Below are 21,015 nucleotides of genomic sequence, written 5' to 3'. Positions count from 1 at the left end.
ATCCCATCTTCAAGAGGGGGTATTGGTGGGGGACTTGTGGAAAGGCAGAAAAGGCGGAATTACTTTATATATATAATTATACATATAATATAATTACTCCCCATCCCTGCCCTTCACCCAATTCCAACAGGTCAAAATCTCACCCAGCATGACTACGGCTAATCAGCATTTCTATATTATTTCATTAACATATTAGCATTAAGATGAATGTTTAAATCCTTTTAATCCTCTTTTAAAGTATAACAATGGCATTCCAGCTATTTTAACAGAGGAAAAACACTTTTGACACGCAAGAGCTACCGGTTGGAAGAAAAATATTCTGGGCTCATTACCAATAAAAATGAGCCAAACTGATTCAGAGAAATATGACATAACTTCTGAACAATGGGGGGAGATTTTAATTAATTGAATTTACTTTAGCTAGCACATCCTTTTAGTCATAAATGCATGAACAGTCAGGATGGACGCCCACTTAGGCTATGCCTACACTTGAAGCTGGGGTGTGATTCCCATCTTGAGCAGACATACTCCTGTTAGCACACTGTACTGTAGCTGGTAGCACAAGCGGGGTGGTGTGGGCTAGCTGACCCAAGCAGAAATCCACCTGGTCCCCATTGGTACATACTCAGGATGGCTAGCCCATGCTGCTACTCACTGCTGCCTGTGGGACTGCAGCAATACTGCAATTTTTAGCGTGCTAGCTCAATGTCTACTTAATCTAGGAATCACTTCCTGTGACATACCAGAGTACAATCCAGACCACGGGTCGGCAACCTCTGGCACGCGGCTTGCCAGGGTAAGCACCCTGGCGGGCCAGGCCAGTTTGTTTACCTGCAACGTTGGCAGGTTCGGCTGACTGTGGCTCCCACTGGCCGCAATTTGCCGTCCCAGGCCAACGGGGGCAGCGGGAAGCGCCATGGGCCGAGGGATGTACTGGCCGCGGCTTCCCGCTGCCTCCATTGGCCTGGGACGGCAAACCACGGCCAGTGGGAGCCGCAGTCAGCCAAACCTGCCGACGCAGCAGATAAACAAACTGGCCCGGCCCGCCAGGGTGCTTACCCTGGCGAGCTGTGTACCTGAGGTTGCTGACCCCTGATCCAGACTAATGAGTAACTCTCACCCCTGCCTTCCAGGGCGCCCTTTACAATACTTTGCTGCTGTAGCCTCCAGTCTGGACTTGCTCACAAACAGCCTACAACAGCGGTGGGCAACCTGCATCCCACAGGCTGCATCAGGGTAATCTGATTGCAGGCCACGAAACATTTTGCTGATGTTGACTGTCTGCAGGTATGGCCCCCCGCAGCTCTCAGTGGCTGCGGTTTGCTGTTGGGGGCTGCAGGAAGCGGTGGACAGCACATTCCTGTGGCCTGCTGCTTCCCACAGCTCACATTGGCTGCAAACGGCGAACCACAGCCACTCAGAGGTGCGGGGGGGCCATGCCTGCGGAGGGGCAATGTAAACAAAATGTCTCACGGCCTGCCCTGATGGGCTGCATGCCGCCCATAGGACGCAGGTTGTCCACCACTGGCCTACAGCATACAAGTCACTCCAAATTATGTCAGTGTGTGTGCTGCAGCCAGCCAGCAAAACCTTGGCTCTTTCCAGCCTGGGTTATGCTGCAGGGTGATCCCAACACACTCCCAGTTTTAGATTTTCCCCCAGAAATGTATGTCCTGTAGTGCCCAGCCATCTCCTGGACAATGCAAGTTTGTATATGTAAGTAGAGTCAGGATGAGCTCTACCCCGACATCTGGTGGTAGATTATGGGGAGTGCAGAAAGAAGTTTCAAGTATTCGCATTAGCATTTCAGTTATTTGCATTGGCACTCCCACCCCACTTAGCATACCACACAGCACCCTGGGATGGTTATTTTTACAGCCGTGGGAGCCCCAATTTCGTTGTTATTGGGGCAGGAGCAATAAAATGTTGTCATCCCGATTAAGTAAATGAGGAACTACAAAACTGTCTTATGATAGAGGGTTTCATTGTCAACTAAATAGCACTTGCTAGACAAGGGACATGGGTTCCAAAACCCAGTCAAGAGAGAGAGGCTGGGGACAGATATCTGTACTGGGTGGTGCAGGCTTCTTGTGTGAGCCAGAAGCACCAGTTCCACCTATGCCTCTCTCCACTGTGGAATGTGAGAGTTAATTTTTTGATTCCCTTAAGAGTCTAGATACAGGTTATGAGCTGAACTCACTGGCACTGGGGCTCCCCTACTATGAGCTGGAATCACTAAGAGCTGAAATCACTGAAGAGCTGGATTTGCTGAGCTGAGAGCACTGAGTACTGTGCTAATGAGTGGGGGAGCCTGAAGCAATACCGTGGAGCAGAGCAACTGGCAGAGCGGAGTGGAGCAGTTTGTGCAGCCACTGGGTGAGTGGAGCCAAGCAGCTCGCGAGGACAGCTGGAGTGGCTCACAGGACAGCTGGTGGACCACAGCAGCTGGCAGAGCGGACCAGCCCACAGAGCAAGCGGAGCTGAGCTGTTTGCGGGGACGACTAGTGGAAGCAGAACCCCATGAAGAGGCAGGGCAGTTGGCCCCGAAACCACGTAAGGTGCCCCTTTCTACCCAGGCTGGGGAGGGGGACCTCTGCAGAGAGACTCTTGAACTCTGGGGCTGCACTGACCCGGGACAGAGACTTTTGGATTGTGGGACTTTTGGGACTGTGGGTGATTTGGGGGTTGCTGGACTCAAGGGCCCTGAGAGAAGGACATGGCCCAATTTGCTCGGGTGGGTCTTTGCTCACGGTTTGACCTATGAACTCTAGCTGAGGTATTTTCCCAATTTAATGCTTGTTGTTTATCATGTAATTAAACCTTTTCTGCTACACCAAGACTCTGTGCTTGTGAGAGGGGAAGTATTGCCTCCTCTAGGCGCCCAGGGGTGTGTGTAAGATTTTCCCAGGTCACTGGGTGAGGGCTTGAGCTGGTTTTGCATTATGTTGTGGGGAAGGGACCCCTATGTATTGAACCTGGCCCTTGCTGCTATCGTTTCGGCCCGGCAGAAGGGTTACATATAAAGTCTGTCATTTCATCAATAAAGATGTGTGCATATTATTTCGTTACCCCAAATGGAGTTTCCCAAACACTTCAATTTAAACACACTGGATTAGATAAAACAATAAAGCAAGTTTATTAACTATGAAGAGACAGATTTTAAGTGAGTACAAGTAATGAGGCATGTAATGGGGCATCTGCCCCACACTGGCCTGTGAGGGGTTAATGTAGTCCTACGGAGGCTGTTCAAAAAGCAGCCAATAGGAGAGGGCCTGTGTGGTGCAGCATTGCCGCAGTTCATCTCTCAGTAGGGCTGTGGGGTATCCCACTGCCTCGCTCTAGTCCACTGGCCATCGGCTCTGCGGTCGGGGGGAATAACGCACACTCGATTAGGGGCTCAGGCCCTTGGAGCGGGGGCTGAGTCAATAGTCAAAAAGCGGCCCAGGCCCTAGGTCAGGGCGGGGCAGCCAGCAAACAGTCAGAGACCCAGGCCCTTAAGCAGGGGCTGAGTCAGCAGTTACATAACAGAAGGTCCTAGCCTCTCCAGGCCAGGGAAAAGGGGGAGTCTGCCACCCAAGGAGTGGGTGCCAGGGGGGACGCAGGCCCTCCCACTCCACTGCGTCCCAGCCCGGGGCCCTAGCAGCGGCAAAGACTCGCTGCTATCAGTGGGATCCTGGCCGCAACACACTGACATAGGCTCTGGCCGTGTTGCAGCCAGACTGGGGTCGGCTGCCCCCGGGCTTCTTCCGCACTCCCCCTCGTAGGGTACCTGAGTCGTCGTAGCGTCGCCGGCAGTCTCAAACACCATCGGTTCCTCTGGGTAAATAGCGGATGGTAGGCTCAGCTGCTCCTCGGGGTAGCTGGCAAGAGGCAGGCTCAGCTGCTCCTCGGGGTAGCTGGCAAGAGGCAGGCTCAGCTGCTCCTCCGGGTAGCTGGAGCGGGGTAGGCTCGGCCAGTCCTCCTCTGGGTAACGAGCGAGGAGTAGGCTCGGCCGGCCCGGGGCAACCTCAGGCCGGCCGCGGCCTTCTGCTGTCTCCCCCGAGGGAGCTCAGCCGCAGACGTCTGGTCTCTGCGGTGGCTGGGTCTCAACTGAGCTCTGCAGGTGAGCTTTTATACTTCCGGGTCTGCACCATGACCTCTGAGGGGCGGGTGCAGGACTCAGTGGCTCCGTTCACGTTGGTGTCAGGGGAGGTTCGTCTCTCAGCGGGGCTGTGGGGTATCCCACCGCCTCGCTACACCCCCCCCCAAGGCTGGCTCCTGTCCCTCGGGGTCAGCCCCGTCCAATTCTCCTAGGCGGGACAAAAAGTCCGCGTTGGCGTGGTCTTTACCGGCCCTATGGCGTACGGTAAAAGCATAGGGCTGTAGTGCCAGATACCATCGCGTGAGCCGCATATTATTTTTCATTCGTGCCAACCACCGAAGCGTGGCGTGGTCGGTGACTAGTGTGAAGAGGGCCCCCAGGATGTAATACCGCAGGGCATCGCAGGCCCACTTTACTGCCAAGGCCTCCTTCTCTATCACAGCGTAGTGCCGTTCTCGCGGAAATAATTTCCGACTTAGATATATAACTGGGTGTTCCTCCCCCTCCACCTCCTGAGACAGGACTGCCCCTAAGCCTACCTCCGAGGCATCCGTTTGGAGGATGAACCCTCGGGTAAAGTCAGGGCTGTACAGGACGGGTTCGCGGCAGAGACAGTCTTTGAGGGTCCGGAAGGCACAGTCACACTCCGGGGTCCACTCCACCCATCTGAGACTAGTCTTGGTCAAGAGTCCGGTTAAAGGGGCTGCAATGGAGGCGAAGTCGGGGATGAATCTCCAATAGTAGCCCGCAAGTCCGAGGAATTGGCAGACATGACACTTCGTAGTGGGGGTTGGGCATGCTGCTAGGGCTTGAACCTTTCCCACAAGCGGTCTTACTTGTCCCCTTCCAATAGTATACCCCAGGTAGGTGGTCTCCTGCCACCCGATACGGCATTTCTTCGGATTGGCGATTAATCCTGCGGCTCGTAGGGACCTCAGGACAGCCACTACTCGCTCCAGGTGGTTCTCTCAACGGTCGCTATAAATGATGACATCGTCCAGGTATGCGGCCATGTACCCTTGATGAGGACGAAGGAGGCGATTCATGAGCCGCTGGAACGTTGCGGGGGCACCATGGAGAACAAAGGGCATCCGGGTGAACTGGTAGAGGCCCGTGGCAGTGGCAAATGCGGTCTTCTCCTGCAAAGCGGGGTCGAGGGGAATCTGCCAGCAGGGCTGGCTTTAGGCCAATTCCACCAATTCCCCCAAATCGGGCCCCGCACCTAAGAGGGGCCCGTGCCCAGTGGCAGGGCCGCCGGGCGGTGGGGGGACAAGTGGTCGAGAATCCCTTCCCTTGTTAGAGGATCCTTTTTAATTTTTACTCACCCGGCGCTGCTCCGGGTCTTCGGCGGCACTTTGGGGGCGGTCCTTCACTCGCTCCAGGTCTTCGGCAGCACTTCAGCAGCAGGTCCTTCAGTGCCGCTGAAGACCCAGAGTGAGTGAAGGACCTGCCGCCGAAAACTAGGAGTGCCGCCCGGTGAGTACAAGCCCCACATGTTTTTTATGTGTTTTTTTTTTTTTTTAGTCATCCCTACCGGGCCCCGTCAAAACTGTTCGAATCGGGCCCCGCACTTGCTAAAGCCGGCCCTGTCTGCCAGTACCCTTTGCTTAGATCGAGGGTCGTGAGGAAGCGGGCCTTGCCTAAACGGTCCAGCAGCTGATCGACCCGAGGCATCGGGTACGCGTCAAACTTCCAGATGGAGTTGACACGGCAGTAATCGATGCAAAAGCGCTAGGTGCCGTCCGGTTTGGGAACTTTCAATAACGCCCAGCTCTAGCATCGCCTGGACTTCCTCCTCAACTACCTGCCACATCCGATAGGGTAAGGGCCTAGTTGACTCTCGGATTACCACCCCCGGCTCCGTCTGAATGGTATGGTATACGAGGGTCATATAGCCCGGCTGGGCGGTGAATGTCCGACGAAATGCCTGCAGGAGGCACCCGGTCTGTTTGCGTTGCTCCTCAGTTAGTGACTCTCCGAGCTGCGGCATCGTGGCGTCTTCAGGCGAGGTGACCCGGGGCCCTAACTCGGGCTCTGGTGGACAGGGATTAATTAGGAGGCCTTCCCGTTCTCGCCAGGGCTTCAGGAGATTGACATGATATCGCTGGGTTTGCTTCCGGAGGTCTGGTTGGTTAATCTCATAGGTGACCGGCCCGAACTTCTGCATCACCTCATATGGCCCCTGCCACCGGGCCAATAGTTTTGACTCGCTGGAGGGCAAGAGAAGCAGAACCCGATCACCGGGTTGGAACTTGCAAACTCGGGCCTCCCGGTTATATGTGTGGGCCTGAGCTTCCTGCACCGCCTTCAAATTCTCTCGAGTGAGACTTCCTGCCTGGGTGAGACGCCCTTGCAGTTGGAGGACGTACTGCAGAAGGCCCTGAGTCGGTGAGGGGGTCTGCTCCCAGGTCTCCCTCATAAGGTCCAGGAGCCCTTGCGGACGACGGCCATACAATAGCTCGAAGGGGGAGAATTTGGTGGAGGCTTGGGGTACTTCACGGACAGCCAGGAGCAAGGGTGGGATCAACTGGTCCCATCGACGCAGGTCCTCTGGGGAGAACTTGCTCAGCATGCCTTTCAGGGTGCGGTTGAACCGCTCCACCAGGCCTTCGGTTTGCGAGTGGTACACGGAGGTGCGTAGCTGCTTGATCCCGAGGAGTCTACACACCTGCTGCAGCAACCGGGAGGTGAAGTTGGTGCCCTGGTCAGTGAGGATCTCCCGAGGCAAGCCCACGCGGGCAAAGACCTTGACGAGTTTGTCCGCAATGATCTTGGCAGTGACGCTCCGGAGCGGGACAGCTTCGGGGAAGCAGGTAGCGTAGTCCACAATGACCAGGATGTATAGAAACCTGGCGTGGCTTCTCGGGAGGGGTCCCACCAAATCCATTGCCACCCGCTCAAATGGTGTTTCCATAATGGGCATGGGGATTAGGGGGGCCGGGGCCGTCCGTGAGGGAGCGGCCAGCTGGCACTCCGGACAGGAGCTACAATAGTTCTGCACCTCCTGGTGCACCCCGGGCCAGAAAAACCGGGACAGAATTCGGGCGAGGGTCTTTTCCTGGCCCAAGTGCCCGGCCGCTGGGATGTCGTGAGCGAGCCTCATCACTGCTCATCAGTGGCACCGAGGCACCAGCAGTTGTGTCTGGACCTCCCCGGTGCGGGAATCTCAATCCACCCAATAGAGACGGTTGCTTCGTAGCTCGAAATGGGGCCATACTTCGGCCTGGGCCAGATCAATCAGAGCGCCGTCTACCGCCGCCAGCTGCTCATACACCCGACCCAGGGTGGGGGTCCTCCCTCTGGTCCCGGCAGAAGTCCGTGTCGATTTTGGGGACATCTGCAGACGTTAGCGGGGGGTCTTCTGATGCGCCTTCCTGGCTCTCAGGCCCCGCCTCTTTGGCCCCCTCTGTGGGGTCCTCGTGGCGATCCCCTTCCAATGCTGGGGTGACCTCGGGGCTTCCCTGCACATGCGATCCCAGGACACCCGGAAACTCTGGCCAGTCATGCCCCTAGATCACGGGGTAGGCGAGTCGTGGGGCTAGGCCGACCACCATGGTTCGGGTGACTCCATCCACGGTAAGCAGGACTCGGGCACTGGCGTGAGGTCGAATGTCACCATGTATGCACTGCAACTGGATGGTTCCCAGCCGAGGGTCTTCCGGGAAGCCCAGGCTTTGGCGGACCAGAGTCTGCCCACAGCCTGAGTCGACCAGGGCCTGCATCTGGCAGTCCCCGACAACTACGGGCATGGTGACTTTGGCAGCCTGCGGCAGTCGGGCATGGTTTTCTCCGGCGCAAACGTGCCCAAAGCTGCAGTCCATCTCGATGCAGTCCTGTTGGAGGTGCCCATGCTTCCCACAGGAGAAACAGGGCCCAATTTCGGGTCGTCCGGGCCAGACCGAACCTCCCATCTGGCTCGTAGTGGGACTCCGCGGGGCGCGGCCAGTCCCAGTCTCGGGGCCCGTCGGGGAACCCTCGAGATGTCTATACCAGGGCTCCTGACTCCGCGGTGGATTCCGTGGTTCGACCTGGGTGCTCGCCAGTCTTTCAGGGTTCGGGTGCTCGAGCCCTGGAGGGTGACCCCACGTAAGCGGCCCAATCGGGGTCTACGCCCCAGGAAGCCCTCCATGAGGGTGATGGCGGTCGCTACCATTGGGGGCCGGTGACGGAGGACCCAAGCCCTTCCCTGCGATGGGAGGATGTGGAGGAACTGCTCCAAGATGATTTGCTCAGTGAGCTCATCGGGGTTCAGCCTGTCGGGCTGTAGCCACCGCTTACACAGGTCTCTCAGCTCCTGAGCCACCAACCGGGGGCGGGCGCCTGCGTTGTAAGTCAGACTCTGGAACCGCTGCTGGAAGGTTTCCGGGCTGACGTCTAAGGCGTCCAAAATCGCCGCCTTCACCCGGGTATAGTCCCTGGCCTCCTCCGCGGATAAACCCCGGTACACAGTTTGGGCCATCCCTGTCAAGTATGGGGCCAGGAGGGTGGCCCACTAGTCTGGCGCCCAGCTTCGGGGTCATCCAGCGGTCCCATCTTGGTCAGCCTTACAGGTGGGGTGAGTCGGGGAGCCCCATCCATGCCCCCCGGCAGGGGCTCTGTGGGGCGGGGCAGCGCCGACGCCAGCTGCTGCAAACATTGTTGCTGTAACTCCTGGTGCTGCACCGTCAGGTCCTGGATCAGCTGCTGCTGCTGGGCTCCCAGCTGCTCGACCAGCTGTTGTTGTTGCTCACGCTGGGCGGCCTGCTGCTGCTGCTGCTACTGCAGCAACTGGGCCGCCTGCTGTCGCTCCTGGCCCTCCGTCAGGAGTGTGAAGAGCTTCGTCAAATCCATGGCTCCTGTAGGGGATCGCTCTTCCCCAGACCCTTTCTCACAGAGGTCATGGGCTCGTGCCCACATTCTGGGCAGAGTCCCCACTTCTGGTACCACATGTGGTGCGGCTTTGCCATGGTTCATCTCTCAGTGGGGCCGTGGGGTATCCACCGCCTCGCTCTAGTCCACCGGCCGTCGGCTCTGCGGTCGAGGGGAATAACGCACACTCAGTTAGGGGCTCAGGCCCTTGGAACGGGGGCTGAGTCAATAGTCAAATGGCGGCCCAGGCCCTAGGTCAGGGCGGGGCAGCCAGCAAACAGTCAGGGACTCAGGCCCTCAGGCAGGGGCTGAGTCAGTAGTTACATAACAGAAGGTCCTAGCTTCTCCAGGCCAGGGAAAAGGGGGAGTCTGCCACCCAAGGAGTGGGTGGCAGGGGGGACGCAGGCCCTCCCACTCCACTGCGTCCCAGCCCGGGGTCCTAGCAGCGGCAAAGACTCGCTGCTGTCAGTGGGATCCTGGCCGCAACACACTGACATAGGCTCTGGCCGTGTTGCAGCCAGACTGGAGTCGGCTGCCCCCGGGCTTCTTCCACTCCCCCTCATAGGGTACCTGAGTCATCGTAGCGTCGCCGGCAGTCTCAAACATCATCGGTTCCTCTGGGTAAGTAGTGGATGGTAGGCTTGGCTCCTCCTCGGGGTAGCTGGCGAGAGGCAGGCTCGGCTCCTCCTCGGGGTAGCTGGCGAGAGGCAGGCTCGACCAGTCCTCGGGGGTAGCTGGCGAGAGGCAGGCTCGACCAGTCCTCGGGGGTAGCTGGCGAGAGGCAGGCTCGACCAGTCCTCGGGGGTAGCTGGCGAGAGGCAGGCTCGACCAGTCCTCCTCTGGGTAACGAGCAAGGAGTAGGCTCGGCCGGCCTGGGGCAACCTCAGGCCGGCCGCGGCCTTCTGCTGTCTCCCCCAAGGGAGCTTGGCTGCAGACGTCTGGTCTCTGTGGTGGCTGGGTCTCAACTGAGCTCTGCAGGTGAGCTTTTATACTTCCGGGTCTGTGCCGTGACGTCTGAGAGGCGGGCGCAGGACCCAGTGGCTCCGCCCATGTTGGTGTCAGGAGAGGTTCGTCTCTCAGCGGGGCTGTGGGGTATCCCACTGCCCTGCTACAGGTTGCGAGGAGCAGCCAATCAGGGCCTGGCAGCTCCATATAAGAAGAGCTGCAGAGAAGCTTCAGTTGCTTCCTGGAGCTTGAGGACTGGCTGCCTTGCAGGTGGAAGAAAGACAGCACCTGGGACAAAGCAGTTCTGGGCAGGATATGGGGAGTGAGAGCAAGCTCCTGGGTGGCTTTTAAGACTGGCCTGCTGAGGCCTTGAGATAAGGTGCTAGGGCCATGGGGAAGTGGTCCAGGGAAATAAACTGTGTGGTTGGAGGGAATGCAGCAAGTGGCTGCTATCTACAGGGTCCCTGGGCTGGGACACAGAGTAGTGGGTAGGCCTGGGACCCTCCCTTTCCTCACCTTTTGGAGCTTCTTTTATTTTCCTTACTGCTTGATGACTCTGTTTACTGCTTTACTCAAATTAAGCAGAGCACACATTCCTCTGTTTGAGACAGACCTCTCTGCCAACCTCCATTTGGAACATATGTAAAAACACCATACACTGGAATCTTATAACTTCACATACAATGTTGCCACACACCTTTTAACAGGACAGTAATGACCAGCAATGACAGGGGATGGATCACTTGGTGATTACCTGTTCTGTTCATTCCTTCTGGGGCACCTGGCATTGGACATTCTTGGATGACAGGATACTGGGCGAGATGGACCTTTAGTATGACCCAGTATGGTCATTCTTATGTTATTATATTAATTTTCAAATGATACCTCTCAAGGCATATGTAAGGGTCCGGGTGCGGGTCCCCTTGTCAGGCAAGGGGTCGCTCTTCGACTTCGGGGCACCTGGGAACCAGGCCACCCCACTACAGGAGGCTGAGTAGTAGTGTAGTCACACAGTCCACACCCTAGATCAGGGTGGGGCAACAGGCAGTAGTCCTGGGCTCAGACCCTCAGACAGGGGCTGAGCAAACAAACAGTACTTTAAGCCCCAGCCCTAGATCAGGACGGGGCAACAGGCAGTAGTCCGGGGCTCAGACCCTCAGGCAGGGCTGAGCAGCAGTTCAGTTGTAAACCCAAGCCCTAGCTCAGGGCGGGGCAGCAACAAGTACAGGGCTCAGACCTCAGGCAGGGCTGAGCAGCAGTTCAGTTTAGAAAGCCCCAAGCCCTAGCTCAGGGCGGGGCAGCAACAAATACAGGGCTCAGACCCTCAGGCAGGGCTGAGCAGCCAAAATAGCTCAGGGGCTCAGGTCCTCAGTCAGGAGCTGAGCAAACAGCCGGTAAGTCCAGACTTTTGGGTCTGGGTGCTGGTGTGAGGGGGAGACTGCCACCCGTGAGTGGGGTGGCAGGGGGGGACACAGGCCCACCCACTCCACTGTGTCCCAGCCCGGGGCCCTAGCAGCGGTGTGGATCCGCTGCAGTCAGTGGGGATCCTGGCCGCAACACACTGACATAGGCTCAGGGTCGGCGGCAGCCAGACTGGGGTCGGCTATTCCCGGGCCACTTCCAATCTCCCCCTCCAGTGGTACCTGTGTCGTTGTGGCTTCAGCAGGGGGGTCCACCAGTATGGGCTCCTCAGGAGACGGGTGCACAGGTGGGCTTGACTCCTCCTCTATGTACCGGGCTCGGGGCAGGCTCGGCCAGTCCTCCTCTATGTACCGGGCTCGGGGCAGGCTCGGCCAGTCCTCCTCAGGGTACCGGGCTTGGGGCAGGCTCGGCCAGTCCTCCTCAGGGTACCGGGCTCGGGGCAGGCTTGGTTCAGCAGGAGCTCGGGCACCAACGTCTGTCCTCTCCAGCGGCCGGGCTGCAACTGAGCGCTGGGCCCAGGCCTTTATATTTCCTGTCCCGCCCCTTGACTTACGGCGGCCCACTGAGGCGGCCGTTCTGGCTCATCCCTCTCAGGTGCAGCTGGGAACCAGGCCGCCTCACTACAGCATACTTTATACACAGATTATTATAAGAGTGTGTAGGGCTTGGACACAGGGGTACCTTCTGTCACACACCCCAGCTCTAAGTGTTTATGTAATCTAAGACTCTCCTGTCTACAAATCTCAACTTGCCTCTCCAAACATTAATATATTTACATACAAAGGATAGCAAACTGATTAGGATAAATTAACAAGCTACCTGAACTAGCCCAAAATGAGCCCCAAACTGTTTTGAGATGCAAAAAGGTTTGGTTAGCTTTCATCTGCTTGTTTGTTTACTCTTGGGGGTCTCTGCACTTTCTGCTTTCAGTCCAGAGACAGGAAACAGAAAGAGCAAAAAACTGCATGAAAGTTTGTTCCATTGGTTGTATTTTAAATCTTGTGAAAAAGCCTGATCTTATAGGATTTCCTCCCCTGTATCAGGACCAAAAAGGTTTACGCAAGCTCATGTAAACTGCAGCTTAAAGCTTGAAAGGCTTATCTAAACATCTTGAGGTTTGCCCATAATTAGTATATGCATGGTGTTCTGTATTCTTACATTCATATCAATCTGCTTGTATTATTTGCTTTCTGCTCAACAAATGGGTCAGCTCTTGAACCTTTTTAGGGTATAAATGCAAGACAGTGATGAGTTCAGATGTACTGTCTATATATCAATACAAATACCAACTGTCTCTCTGATAGCTCAAATGCAGAGGTGTGCATGAGAAACAGTAACATTTTAGCAATGTTCCAAAACATCTCTATATTCTTGTACAACTCGTTTAGGCCCACAGTTTTTAAAAATGGCCTAATTTTGAGTAGCCAGTTTCAAATACCTAGGGTCTGATTTTCAGAGATTCTGAGCACCCAGAATTCCACTTGATGTCAGTAGCAGCTACAAATGCTCAGCACCTCCCAAAACCACGCACTAGGTATCTCAGTTGGGCAAACAAGATTGAGCAAGATTTGAAACACCCAAAATTAGAGGCTACTTCTGAAAATGTTGCCCTAAATCTTTCTGTTTCCGTTCCCCATCTGTAAAATGGGGATATTACTACTTCCCTACCTCCAGTCAATTTGAGGCTGAATTAGCTAATGTTTGTAACAGGCCTTAGGGAAGGTTCAACTAAGACTCTATTTCCTTTCATTGCATCAGCTAATAATCCTCCTTTTTCAGTTTTGAACCTGAATAACATGACCCTGCTCAGGGTCATTTAACAACAATCAATGCCTGGACAGTGCAGAAGAAGAAAGGCATCATGAAGGGCACTGGTAGCTGACAAGAAAACAGGTTGTAATGCAGCAAGTGTCTTGGCAAGACAGGATGACCACCTGGGCCGTGTCAAAATGTATGTAGCAGAAGAATCCTGCCTGCAAGCAGTCTGCGTGTAGGCAATTAGATTACAGGCATTGGCACCAAGAGACAAAATCAACCTCAGAGGAGTGAATCAAATAGAGCCCAAGATACATGTTGTGAAATTGCCCCAAGAAATGGGCAACCAGCCAACTGAGCATAAGGTAGTATGGTCAAAGTGAAATGTGTCATGTCCTTACACATGGAATGAGTTAAAATAAGAAACTCTCTATTCTGTGTGTCATATTGTGAGACATAGTCAAAAGTAAAATCTATTTATTTATCTGTCTGGGTCTTTATAACACACTTATCACAGCAGTATCTGACAGCAAAGAAATCATCCACCTCCTAATTGCAGTCATCTTGTTGACAGAAAGAGACCAGTGTTCTAGGCGGAAGTCAGTAGTGAGGATCTAAAGATTTTAAATGCTTCTTAACAGATTTCAGGCACTTAGACCCATACAGAAAAAAAGTAATGTAGAAATTCATATGAAACGATCACCTCTCTGGTAACCTCTCTAGATTGTTTACATCATCTGGTTGATTTTACAGAGATGTATATCCCTGCTATCCAGTTATTCAGAATGGTTGTGAGGAAGCACTATAGAAAAGGAATAATTCTCTATTAAATTCTGTGGGTATTTAGCGTCTTAGAGAAACTAATTGGTTTCATCCATATTAATATCAATGGGACTTTCATCTAAGGGTGAGAATTTGGGGATGACTTCCCACAAGTGTGTGTGTGTATTAATGAACTTCTTAATCATAGAGTCAGTTTCGTCTTGACAGGTAAGATATCTTCTTTGTACAGCATCTATATTCATACCTACTATGGAGACATTTTACTTTCTAACAAGTTTTTGAGAGAAAGGGCTAATCAAGAGAACTGATTTCAAAGCTGATCACTTTTGGCTGGTGAATCAGGTTTAGTATCTATAAAACCTTGTCTTTACAAGAAAGTTATATGGTATAACACACATACACATACACAGTGTGGACATTCTTATTCTGGTATAAGAGCACTTTTTTTTCATTCATCCCATATCACTTGGGAAGGGGATTATGCTAAACCAGAAAAAGCCATTCTTGTACTGGAATAAGTGTCCACATATTGGGTTACAACTGCATCATTATAGTTATATAGGTATTCACGATAAAACCTGTTTAGATAAGGTCTAAGAGTGAGGTGTGAAGTAAGTCTCATGAAGAAATTGCCCAATGCCATGGAAATTGATTTTGTTCTGAACAGAATTTCTTTGTTTAGCTCTTTATTGGAAGAGGGGCTACTGCAGTAAAATCAAATTTAAATGTTATAATCTTTTAGTGATCCCAGCTCATAAGGAGATATGAGAACTGGCATACCTGGTTAAGTGATGGGGCCTCATTTTCAATGAACTCTCAGCTTGGCCTTTAGTTTTTAGGTGTAGTTTTGAACCTGCAAACAGTTGTGCCTACAAAATTAAAGGCCACATGTCAAAATCAGGCCCTCAGTCTTCTCACAATGGATGCAGGGTTTGTCAGCAAAAATATACATATTACTTGAGAACAAAGGAGTTTTCTTTTCAAAAGTTGTGCAATAACAATTAATGATTGTCCTCCTCCATTTTACATGTGTAGCATTCATTGATACTAGAGAGACTACAATACAGTGAATGAGAAGGCACATCTGGAAAACTGTGTAAATGTTTTAACTAGCAGCACAAATGAGACAAAATAGTATCCTAAAATTCTACATTCAATAATTGCCACCAGGGGCAATTCAGGAAATTTTTGCGGCTCCTATGGATCCCTAGTTAACCACTGTAAGGTTCAAGATTTCCCTCCAACACACCCCTGCCCCAAACCTCTGTGGTTGCCAGGGGACAGGATTGTCAAGCCCACAAAGGACAATTAGGACTGTGCCCTGGGGTTTCCTGGTATGGTTGGTTCAGAGGGGGAGTTATGGAAACAATGGATGTATGTTTCTCCTTATATAGAAGTAGGGGAAAAAAATAAATATCTGTGCCAGAGCTATGGTAAAGGGAGCCTTTGTGATTTCCCAAACAGCAAAAGTTACCACCACAGAGCTCCCAGGCAATGAGCATCAGCTTGCATACCACATGCTACATACTGGAGCATGAACTGTAAACTTCATACTAACATTTTAACTTGTCCCTGATGAAGTGCACTCCTGCACCCAAGGCTTCAGGCCTGGCTGCACTGTCTAAACCAAAATTGTCTAATAGAAGCATGAAGATCGCATGCCAGTGAAATGGTTTATCATCAGACTGATGAGTTATTTTCTGGGTGGAAAAGACAAGAGAGGACCTTTGCTTCTTAATAAAGAAAGTTGTTCACTGACAACTCCCTTTTAAAATTTAGAGGCAAGCAATATAGAGCCAGAAGTGACAAGCTGTAGAAATGCCAGCTTTGCATGCATTTCAGGGAGAAGCAGACACATTTATATCCAGTCATGCTAGGTTTGCCCTAGAAATGGAATTGTACATTTGCAACGGTAGCTGTGTTCTGCATGCAAACCACAATGCTGCTTTGTACAAGGTCAGTCTCTTTTTTTATCCTATTATTGCCATAATACTGGTCCAGGTCACTGATACATTGAAGGAACAGCATCAGCTGATTGGCAAGTGTCTCAACAGCAGGAAGTTAGCTGATAAGCTTCTTAAGCAGTGAGCTCTCCTAAGCAGGAAGCACTGGAGCCAGCTCAAGGAAGTTGCCCTTAAAATTGCTTTGCTCAGGCCTCAACCTCAGCAGACTAATTAGAAGCTGTTGAAAGGAAGAGTCCCCGGTGTACATTTTTCTGTAGACAAGACTCAGGAAACATGCTGCTTGGACCGCAGTAAACAGACAGGGAGATAAATGTTTAAAAGCTACCATAAAAAAACTCAGACAGTTCATGAGTACAATGAATAAAACAGACTGATCTAAGTGGTCACTGAAAGGTTTGAAGTGGGCTGGGACGGGTCCCTGTGGGTAAGCAGCAAGCAAACACGCAATCTATGCAAACAAATATTGGCAATTTGAACACTTCCTATTTATGGAACCCGATTGGCCCAGAGAAAGGAATGCTGCATAATGAATATTTTTATATTTCTGCAGATGATATTCTGGATAGAAAGAACACTAACAGGTTTTTTTTTCTTTATGGTGATCTAATCATTTAGGCAGACACTCTCATTCTTTATGGAAAAGACAAAGCATATTAAATTAAGAGCATTAGACTGATCTAGAGATAGGATGACACTGTGAACAAGAGAAGGGCTCTGAGATGCAAATTCATGATCCGCTCAAGCTTATTAAAATAATGTTGTTCTCTTGAGCATTCTCTTTCCTTGCTTCATAGAAGCCCCCCACCCCATCGAAGGACTGACTAAATCTATGTTCTCATAAGATATAATACCTTAAAATTTGCAAACTCCCCCAGAAATTCTTTAAAGTTTACATTTCAGAATTTTTTTTTCTACTAGAAACTCCCTGCACCGTTTGTTTGAATGCAGCCAAAGGGTGGCCTATAAGGCATATCCTGTAGATTCATTTAGAGATCTTGGTTCCTTCCTCCTCACAAGAATCTTTTCTCTAGGCCCTGGGAAATTACCTTATTAACTGGGACAGGTATGTTAGCTGGTTAATACACACCCTAATTATGGGGCCAGATACTTCTTTCCCAAAGCTCTTCACAAACACTGGTTTGCTGCTCCCTAGCAGGAGCTCTAGGAGGGCTGCCTACCACAAGCTACCACCTCCCATCTTAAAAGCCATGTAAGGTAGGGGACTTAGGAGGTGACCGTGCAACATCCCCATACCCAGCAACAAAAAGGGAAAATCTTGTTTCCAGTTCGCGGATCTATTAAATTAACAACACAGATGTCTATAATCCTGAGAAGATTAGCTAATAAACACCCCAGGATACTCCAGAAACTGCAGGTTAGGGAACAGAAGCACTATAATACCTAGTGAACATTTACTGGGTAGTCAGGGAACCTACTATGGCATGCTAGGGGGCACATTCCTCTTGAACTGATAGGCAAGGCAAGATGAGGGTTCAAATCCCTAGTCTACCAGAGTCTCTTATGTGACTTTGGATAAGTCACTTAGACTCTCTATGCATCAGTTCCCCATCTGAAAAATGGGGATAATTATACTGGGGCATTGTGAGGATAAATACATTAAAGATACTCAGATACAATGGTAATGAGGGCCATATAGGTACTTGAGAGAGAGAGAGAGTGAGCAGTAATGTTTCCTCCTTACCTGTCACATATGGGACAGCCACAGCCCTGCCAAGTTGTATTACTTCAGTTTGCAGTCACAGGAGGGTAAAGTGAAGACAGGGTAAGAATTAACTCTGATTGCCCTTCTTATTTGTGTTGAAATTAAGAAATTTAACGGAACTTTCACTTAATTTCTGTGTGTTATTTTATCTATATTTCTACCAGTAGTTTGGTAGAAAAAGAAAGGAAGAAAACCAGCAGATTTTAAATGAAATTCCAAGAGGCACTTCTGTACTGTAATTTGTGGAGTGTATGTCATAGACACAATAGATTGTTAAAGCTCAGAAGCATTATGGCCTGTCATGTCAAATCATACTTAGGGAGCTTTAATATGTGGATTATGGACACATTAAACTATACTCTCTCCTGCCTATTATGTCAATGGGACTTTGCATATTTAAATAACACTACACTGTGTAATCCTTGTACTATGCCATGCATGCACAATAGGTCTATGTCGACCAGAGATCCCTAGGAAAGTCTTCATACTTTGCAAGAGCCATAGTCATTTTGTAACACCAATATCCATAAACATTTCCACAGTGGCAAATATGCTGTTACATTAAAGCTAGTTTAAGTCAATTTTTAAAAACATATTTTCATCACAGAAATACTCCTTTTTGGCCCTGCTCTCTTTTACCTTTAGAGCATGTCAACCTCAATTTCGTCTACTGAGAACTCAAAAAATTACTATTAACTACCTCATCTTTCTCTCCCATTAGGCCTTCACTCGCCTCATTGCTAATCTCTCCTTCTGTTGTCTCAAGTCAGATTCAATCTCTCCCCAGCACTCTTGTTTGAGCTTAACCCCACCAATGCTCTCACCTTTCGTCCTCTCCCCAAATGATTTCCTGTGTTTTCCCACTGACTGCATTCCTGCCTCCCTTCTGTCACCCGCTCCAGCTCCCATGATAGATCCACAAAGACATGCACTTGCAGCTGCTCTGCCTTCACTGGTTCTTCTCTCTTGTCACATTGGGAGCAGGATGCATGGCTGCTGGGCATATCGGGAATGCATTGCAAGGAAAAGCTGAGTGTTTACAGAAGTAGTGTGCCACTTGATTCACTTAAAGGGTGATGATCCTGTACTATTATTATTATCTCATTATACATTTTCACACAATGCATAATCACACTGTGCCACTGGGGCCAAGAACTTAGTAAGATTCAAAGAGGGATTTAGACTTTTTATGTGATAACATGAATATCTGGACTTCTGGCAATTAATGCAAGCAAAGACTGAGGGATTAAGACAATTTCAAACTTTTAGAGAGCTTGATGGGTGCAAATTATCCTACATCTACCTACTGTGGGGTTCTTGCAGCTTCTTCAGTGGCACCTGGTCACTGAACTAGATAGACCATGGGTCTGATCCACTATGGCAATTCCTATTTCCACGTTCCTGTCTAACCTTCTGTCACCACAGCCCCCGAACTAGCCACTGCAGCCCAACAGAATCATCTGCAAAAAGACATCAAACAGCCAGATGTGCCCAACATGAATGCTGGCCAGGAGTCCTGGACTGACAGAGTTAAATTGAAATAAGTCACATTTGGCAACAATAAAAATTCAGCTACATGAGAAATTGCTCCTCTTCTTTGCTTCCTCATTCCCCTTGCTCTCCCCCCACCCTCTCACTCTGTCTTCTGACTCCTCCACGTTTCATTGTCTCATTTTCTATTGCTCCCTTGTGACTTTTCTCCCCCACTCTGCTGTAGTGTTTTGTCTTCAGACATCCCTCCAGTCCTTTATTCTTCCACATTCCAATCTCTCTCCCCTGTTTCCTGTATTTGGCCTCCTATCCCTATCACTTTCCTTCCCATGGTCCACATTTCCTTTTCATTTATCTCCCGTCTCTCTTTTTTCACTTCCTTTCTTCCCTTTTTGTCTTCTCTGGAGTTCTATTGAGAAAAATGGGGCCAGAAAACTCCTTTTCAGCCTGTGGTGACTCACAACTCTTATGCTATCCTATTCTACACAAACACACAATCCCAGAGAATGTCAGAGTGGACAAGCTATGAGGCAGCATCTCTCTCTCTTGGGTTTTTCCAGCCTCATAATATGTAAGAGTATCCAAGGAAGAAGCATCAGCTGCAAGTGAATTACACAAGTCAGTGGACAGCGAGTGACCACCATGGTCTCTGACCTTGGGACTCATTAGAATGCCACTTGTGCAGAGATAGTGGGGGGTTGACAATACAGATGCAATGAGATGCCCTCTGCAGCACGTGTTGTATGGAGCTAATCCCACTGTAATTCTATTGTGAACTACTTTCCATCATGGAAGGAGATTTCTAAGTTCCTAAAATATCTATCACAGGATGTGGGGTTTTTTTTAGTTAAAATGAGTTTCAAATGCAATGGCCACATTATAAGACACAAGAGGTTACATTTAGATCCATAAACACATGCCTCAGGTGGCTGAAGGCACTTGGTTTATAGCATTATGCCTAACAATGCACCTGAGGCATGTATTAATGGTCCAATAAAGCATAAACTCTTGTGTCTTAGTGCTCTGTTTAATTATTTTTAAAGTGATTTTTAATTATTAACATTAATCCTTTATTATTTTTCCTTGTTATTGTGTGATTTACCAGCCGTGGTGCCTGATCCTGTAGTCCTTACTCAGACTAAACCCCCACGGACTAAGAAGAAAATAAAGACTGAATAAAGACTGAAAGAATGAGCCTTGAGGCCTTTTTAAGGTACCCATTTTATTTTCCACAAGTATATCAGTTGTTCATTTTGGTTATATTAGGCACTTTGATCATTATTTTCTCTGACTTATCAAACTAGGTGAATAAATTCAAGATGGTTGACTTTTTTGCTCTATATCTGATAAAATAAGCATTGTACTAAATCAAGACTTAAGAAAGTTATTTCAAACGCTTTCCCCTCCTCTCCTGTGGAGATGAAGACTTCAGTGGCCTATTTATTTATAAAGGTGCCTGTTTATAATTTTTCCTCCTCTACATGATTTGCAGCCATACAACTGTGTATGCACTACATTTTTTTTAAGTTTGTGTTTGATTTTTGGCTATTTTCAGAAGCTGTGTAATTCATTTCACCAAGTCTATGTATCCCTGGAAATTACAGTACAGCAATGAAATGTTCAGGCTTCAGGAGAAAATTGCTCTTGTGAAAAAAATTAAACCTTCTGCCCTGTTATATGATACCAGAGTTTAATGAGTATATAAAGTATCAAATTAAAAATGTTAGCAGTTTATTATAGCTGAGCAATCATTGAATGAGCAACAGATTTCCCTTTCACTTAGCATTAAGGACATGACCCAAGGCTGGTAAGCACTCTGCTGCATCAGATCTAACATCAGATTTAGGACTGGTTACCTGCCAGCCAAAAATTAACCTAGGTTTTATTTGTTTGTTTAATAGGAGAGGATTATTGTATTGAATTAAGAAATTAACAGGATTTATGTTACATAATCACATTATAATTCAGTTTGTCTCCTAGCCATAATGTCCACCTCTGTACAA

The 21,015-nt window shown here is 49.9% G+C and overlaps 1 long non-coding RNA gene across 1 annotated transcript in view; it reads left to right on the top strand.

Annotated features, from left to right (window-relative positions):
* The window catches only part of LOC123375307, a 50,939-nt gene that overhangs the window by 9,818 nt on the left and 20,106 nt on the right, over positions 1-21,015 (top strand). Inside the window, exon 2 of the long non-coding RNA XR_006581392.1 lies at positions 20,118-20,225. This is a non-coding gene — a long non-coding RNA (uncharacterized LOC123375307). The remainder of the gene's footprint in view (positions 1-20,117; positions 20,226-21,015) is intronic.

This window comes from Mauremys mutica, chromosome 1 (assembly GCF_020497125.1).
Source record: "Mauremys mutica isolate MM-2020 ecotype Southern chromosome 1, ASM2049712v1, whole genome shotgun sequence".
NCBI lineage: Eukaryota > Metazoa > Chordata > Testudines > Geoemydidae > Mauremys > Mauremys mutica.
Note: the sequence above shows the minus strand (reverse complement) of the source record. Positions and strands in the feature narration are given on the sequence as shown.